Source organism: Homalodisca vitripennis, unplaced genomic scaffold (genome assembly GCF_021130785.1).
Source record: "Homalodisca vitripennis isolate AUS2020 unplaced genomic scaffold, UT_GWSS_2.1 ScUCBcl_5698;HRSCAF=12557, whole genome shotgun sequence".
NCBI classification, from domain to species: Eukaryota; Metazoa; Arthropoda; class Insecta; order Hemiptera; family Cicadellidae; genus Homalodisca; species Homalodisca vitripennis.
This window is the reverse complement of record NW_025781805.1, coordinates 1-6,020: the sequence shown is the minus strand read 5'-3', so window position 1 is coordinate 6,020 and position 6,020 is coordinate 1. Positions and strand designations below refer to the sequence as shown.

Below are 6,020 nucleotides of genomic sequence, written 5' to 3'. Positions count from 1 at the left end.
ATTACTGATATGATTTTTGAATTTAGGAGTACACTAAATAACATGTCGCTTAACAGGATGCGACATTTCTTGCTAACAAAATTAAGTTTTGTATAAATAATAAATCATATAACACCATTTTAATAAACTTCAGAAAAATTATTTGAAACTATGGAACTATTCCATTAATAATATATCTTTATATATTTTTAATCCGCTTATTTCATTTCCCATATGACCTGCAGAGGGTCTGTAAGGCAAAAATATATATTTAAAGCCACATACGGACAGAAATAAAAATTTCTTCAGGCTACTAAGATATATGTTGCAATGACGCAGCCAAATACCATGGATGGAAATTCACCATTATATTTATACACTATACAGAACACAATTCTCGTATATGTACAAATAAATTCCATTAAAAATATTTTTATTTAAAAAATAAAATCTTTCTAGAATATTTTGCAATAGATAGGCTGTGCAAACGCTCAACCAAATCCCATAGACGAGCATATCCAACCTCAAACACGTCCTTTACTATGTAGACATTAAGTTATATGCAAAGTTTGAAGTCTACAGGCCCTGAGATATATATAATATATATTATTATATATAATATATATATATATATATATATTATATATATATATATATATATATATAAACATTAGTAATGTAATTATTATATTAACATTCACTACTAATTGCAAATTCTTAGGTTTTTCATTGCGATTAACACATATTATTTAGTTATCCGGATAACCATATTTTCAAAATTTTTACACTAAAAATTATATTTTTGCTATTCCTATACATATTCTATTTTTATTGTCCACTTTGTAAAACAGGTCGATTATATTTTCTCAGAGTATTCTGGAGTGAAATATCTTAGGTTCATCTTGGATTTAATATTTAATGAAAATTCGTTTCACCACCAAAATATATTTGAAAATTATCACTTCTTCTTGAATTATCTTAATTACACTTTAGAAAGTTTTAAGATATAATAAACAGGTAGTTAAATTTTTCCAACAAAAAGTCATAATAAAATTCTGTACAGTATATACAAAATATTTCTTAATTATCAGTGCAATGAAATGCTAATATTTTAAATATAAATCCTTAAATTCGTTCAAATTGCATTCGTATCATATGTCCAAACATTTTAGCAGTTCTACCAATTAATTTTTTATAGATATTTATTCATTTTCATTATGCACTAAAATTAATTATGGTATTCATTTTTATTTTATTATGCTTTTATTTCCTCTCTCTTTCCTAAAATTGTTACAATATGTCATATTCAAACTAATGTAGTTCTGTAGGTACTATACGTAGAGTATTTTGTTGCATACCTGTAGGACTGCATTGGTAGTATGCCCATGACATGTCTCTTTGCTATTGAAATAGACCACGTGAGCCCAGTCATCCGGGGAGCCCGGGGCTTGAACAAAACTTGTATTGAAATATGAATAAAGTTAAGAAATAATATATGAAAAAGGCAGACTGTATTGACTTAGTCTTCTATTCTCAGCACAAAACACTCGCATGTCCATTTGAAATACTTGATTTGCTTTATTTTTAACAAAATTGTTAGATTTAACTCCAAAGATTTGTATTGGCATATACAAATTTCAATCATTATTACACTCTTTTCACACATGCAACAGTATTGCTTGTGTAATTAGATATTCATATCCGATAGACCAGTGTTCAGCGTAACATGTTCTCACCCTTGGAACCAGAGTTATTATTTCGGTTTGGGTATTTTTTTAAGGAGATGCCAACCCCCTTTTTATACTTATTCTGCCCATCCCTAGGCCACTTGCCTGTGCAAGAATCTTATCAAACAGAAAAAGATTGAGAGTTGGTACAAGGTAGATTGTGCAATGTACAGGTATAAAGTGTAACTGTCAGGATTTCATTGTGCGCTAACCCTAACTCAGCTACAAAGTCGTCTTAGCCTGTGAGAAGTACTGCAAATGTAATATATTTTGATTTTAAAAAAATAATAAAAGTTCCTGAACCTCTCCTTGTTTTTACATAGTGAGTTATATTGATGTAATTTACAGTTAACCTGATTAATAAACCAACAACGGAGTATCGCAGGCCCAGACGAAACGCAAGGAAAGATTTATCCTAACGGAGGTACAGTTGGACGAACTCTTAAATTATTAGCCCAAAGTATATAAAAAGCGATTTTTGGCCTGAGAGGAACCTATGTACAAAGCTCTTATTTAAATTTAGAATCAGAAAATAATTTAACTTTTATAAATTTTATAGTTAATTTCAGCAAGGTAATATTCGGAAAGGTTGTAATGAATTTCAACAATAGGAAATTAATTGTGATTTAAATGAAAAATAAACCTGTGTATTTTCATAGCATTATGGTGTTTCACAAAGAAGAGGAATTCTAACCAATTCATCATGGATAGCTATTTTATAAGGTTACGTGTAAAATATATAGTTTTTTTATATTTATTATATTGCCATAAAGCTTCATATATATTTATTTCGACCAATCGTTAATGTATGCAATATAATATATGAGAACATAATTAAAGGTTCTAGGATATATTATATGTAGATACGAATTTCCAGATACTGTAATAATCATACACGTAAAAAGAAATAGAGCTTTTATTTTCCTTAGATGTAGTGATAAACTAGCATAATGAAATCATTTCATGTTTATTTTATTATTTGGAACGACAGAATATGTACACATAAATACATTTTAACTATGTATTTTTTCTTTTCGTGTTTAACAGGCAATGTATTTAAACATGTCTATAAAAAAACGTTAAACTTGCTGTTGTGGAAATATGGGCTGACAAACAAATTTCACACATAGCAAATTAAGTAACATTTACTAGTCTTGCCAAAATTTACTACATTACCAGATGTTAAATAAATTAGTTTTCAGAATTAATTACAAAACTGTGTATATGATTTAAAAAAACTAGATTATTAGTCAATATGTTATACGAAAAATTATCTTCCTTCTTAAAAATTTGTACATTAATAGGATACGTAATTTTATTTGGTACAAGAGTTTTTTTTTTATTCTCTTATCTCATCACACAGGTATAAACAATCACAGAAACTGATGGACAGTTAGAAAAAATAAAATGATTTAATTATAATTTATTATCACTAGTAAATCATTACACATCTTCCAATATAACAGTTTATTTTTTCGCAGTTGCCTGATGATAGGATCATCGATTCTAAAAGACCTCGCAGAAATAAAATTTATATTGATAAATATAAAATAATTTACTAGTTATAATAAGAAATTAATTTCATTGCAAATGCTTCCAGGAATATTCGTTCAATTTAATAGTTGAATCATATAATTTCAAATTATTTCTATTTTGTTAAATATTAGTATAAACCACGTCTGATCATTTATATAATACAAAATTAAAACTTTTATTCTTTCTTTGTAGGAATACTCAGCTTTAGTTTTTTATTCAATTAAATTATATGGAGGTTAAATTAAGTACAATATAAATTAATAATATAAAAACCTACATGTAAGGGTGATATAACCTGGCCGCTCCAAAAGATAGAAATAATCAATTGAGGTTGAAGTGGACCTTGCAACATTATTAATGAACATTTATAAATACATTAAATGTCTTTAATTCAATAATAGCAGTACTTTAATTAGATTACCCGAAAGATTTAGTCGGTTCTTATGCAATAAAAAAGCACATCAAGCAATTGACATCTTTACGTAAAACAAACTGAATCACTACGTTCGAGAAGTTAAATTAGTCTTCCTTATCACAAGTCAAAAAAGGAAAATTTTAACCGGGGACGAATATTAAAAACACTACTTTAAAATTTGTGTAAAGAAACTAAACGCTATACCACAAACTTTCTTATAAATAAATGTTTTTTTTGTTTCCATGTATAAAAAGGTGCAATTACTACTCAAATTTATTAGATTTCGTGTTTCTTACAATTTATTCCATTTTACTAAAAAAATGAATTACGTATTTATTTATTTAAATCACTAATTTATACTTTTAGAATTTAATACTACGCCTTATTTATAAATAGATAATTTGCGCAGTTTATCACCATAGTCAAAAATAGACAATACTTTCTCATAAAATATCCAGAGACTTAGAATTTTAATTATTACTTAAGGCAATCTATATATTCTGAACTGGTTCTAATATATTAATACATATAAAATGAAGGTAGAAAAATTTATTTTTGTCAGGTTTTTTAAAATTTTTAAGTGTTTTAAAAACTATTTCTTTCTGTATATCACTTTAATCAAACTGTATCAGTCACAAGTTCAATTTTTAATAATTAGTCTTTTATGAAGAATACTGAACTTATAATAGTAAAATATTTATTTAACTTGGGATAAATCTAAAAAATTTCAAAAAATATAATGTTAATAAACTTTTCCTCTTGGTACTCTTACATTCATACTTAATTAATTTTGTTTTGTTCTAATCTGAAAAAATAAAGAACATAGAAAATATTTACACGTACCCATCAACGTCAACCATGTAGTCCTTAACAGACATCTCATCCGTGGCAACCGTTGTCTGGAAACATGTCAGATTTTGACCTCCCAGAATACTTGTGTGAGATCCAGACATATGTTAGTGTCCCAACCAGCTGAATCGAAAACAATTAAAAGTTTATATAATATAAATTTTGTCATTGGTTTTCTTGTCAGTATTAAATATAGGTCCTCGGTTTCTAACACTGAATTTCCTTCTAAAACTTCAATCTATTTACTTTTCAATTTATATTTTTGTAATAACCTTAATGATCAAATATTTTCTTAATTTTATTCCACTTTCTGTTCAGAGAATCCAGAAATATACAATCAATGTATTAAAAATCTATTGATGTCCCTGAAATAATCATGATGAGTTACTAATTCAGATGAAAGGTAGACTTTGCAGTAAAGGTAAAGTATGTTGCAATATTTTATCAAATTAAAAAATAAAACTGTTGTTGATGTTAAATTAACATAAGAAATTAACAGAATAGTTGATGTTTGTTTTCAAATGCATTTCTGTGTACACAAAATTATGGATTTTAAAACTCAGAGATAAACTATATTATGTTTAATTTTAATCTCTTTTTGACTATTTGTTTTCCATTGATGCAGAATTGTATATTACAATAAAATAAAATTAGGGATATACTGTTTTTTCGCCCCGATAATAAAGACGTACAAACCTTTTGTAAATACACATGTGTTGGCTTTTTACCCCAAAACTTCTTAATACTTTTAACAGCAGTCTCGTTGCAGTAAGCATTAATGCATTGACTGCCAGCAGCCAATAACAGCAGTACTCTCAACCAGGTTGACATGGATTTTAGTTTATTCTGTAACATCATACTCGGATTGACATTCAACATTGTAAATTACCTTATAATATAAAATATGTCTACTTTTATAACTGAAAAATAGGTTTTTTACAATATATTTGAGATTGCACAGCTAGCTGGGAGCCTACTACATGGATTTTTAATCCAAACCGCATTCAAACATCCCTGTTTTAATTTAGCTTTAAGCTGTGTAAATCAGCATTGTGAACACTAAGTGATACTGTTTCTTTAAAGTTAATCTAATTTTATTAAACTATCAGCTAAAAAAACCAAAATTATTTTTGTTTTATTCAATTTTTTATTCTTATACATGATACAGGGAAAAAATTACAAAAGCAGAAATTACTATTTTTAGAATATTCCTGAAATTATCTGTATATCTGGAGGCATCCTTACTAGAATATATTACACCTCAATATAAAATGCTGTATATATATTCTATGGTTTCTATACATTTATATATCACAGCTAATGACCGCGCAGATGGTGTAATTATATACAAGAAATTCTAAATATGGTTTGTTTTGGCAACCTATATAATATTTCATATGTTTTGGGTAGTTGTTAGAAAATTTGTTATAAGATATCTATAAAGTACTTGGTAATTTTAGGGACTTTTAGTTTGGAAAGGTTGGCTAGCCTGATTACCAACTGGTTTACTTCTT

General features: G+C 27.1%; 1 long non-coding RNA gene across 1 annotated transcript; it reads right to left on the bottom strand.

The window, feature by feature from the left end:
• Positions 1 to 1,377: 1,377 nt before the first annotated feature.
• On the bottom strand, positions 1,378 to 4,594 carry LOC124373486. The gene is made up of 3 exons (XR_006923440.1): positions 4,501 to 4,594; positions 3,520 to 3,584; positions 1,378 to 1,426 (listed from the first exon to the last, which is right to left on the bottom strand). It is a non-coding gene; the product is annotated as an uncharacterized LOC124373486 (long non-coding RNA).
• Positions 4,595 to 6,020: the final 1,426 nt, after the last annotated feature.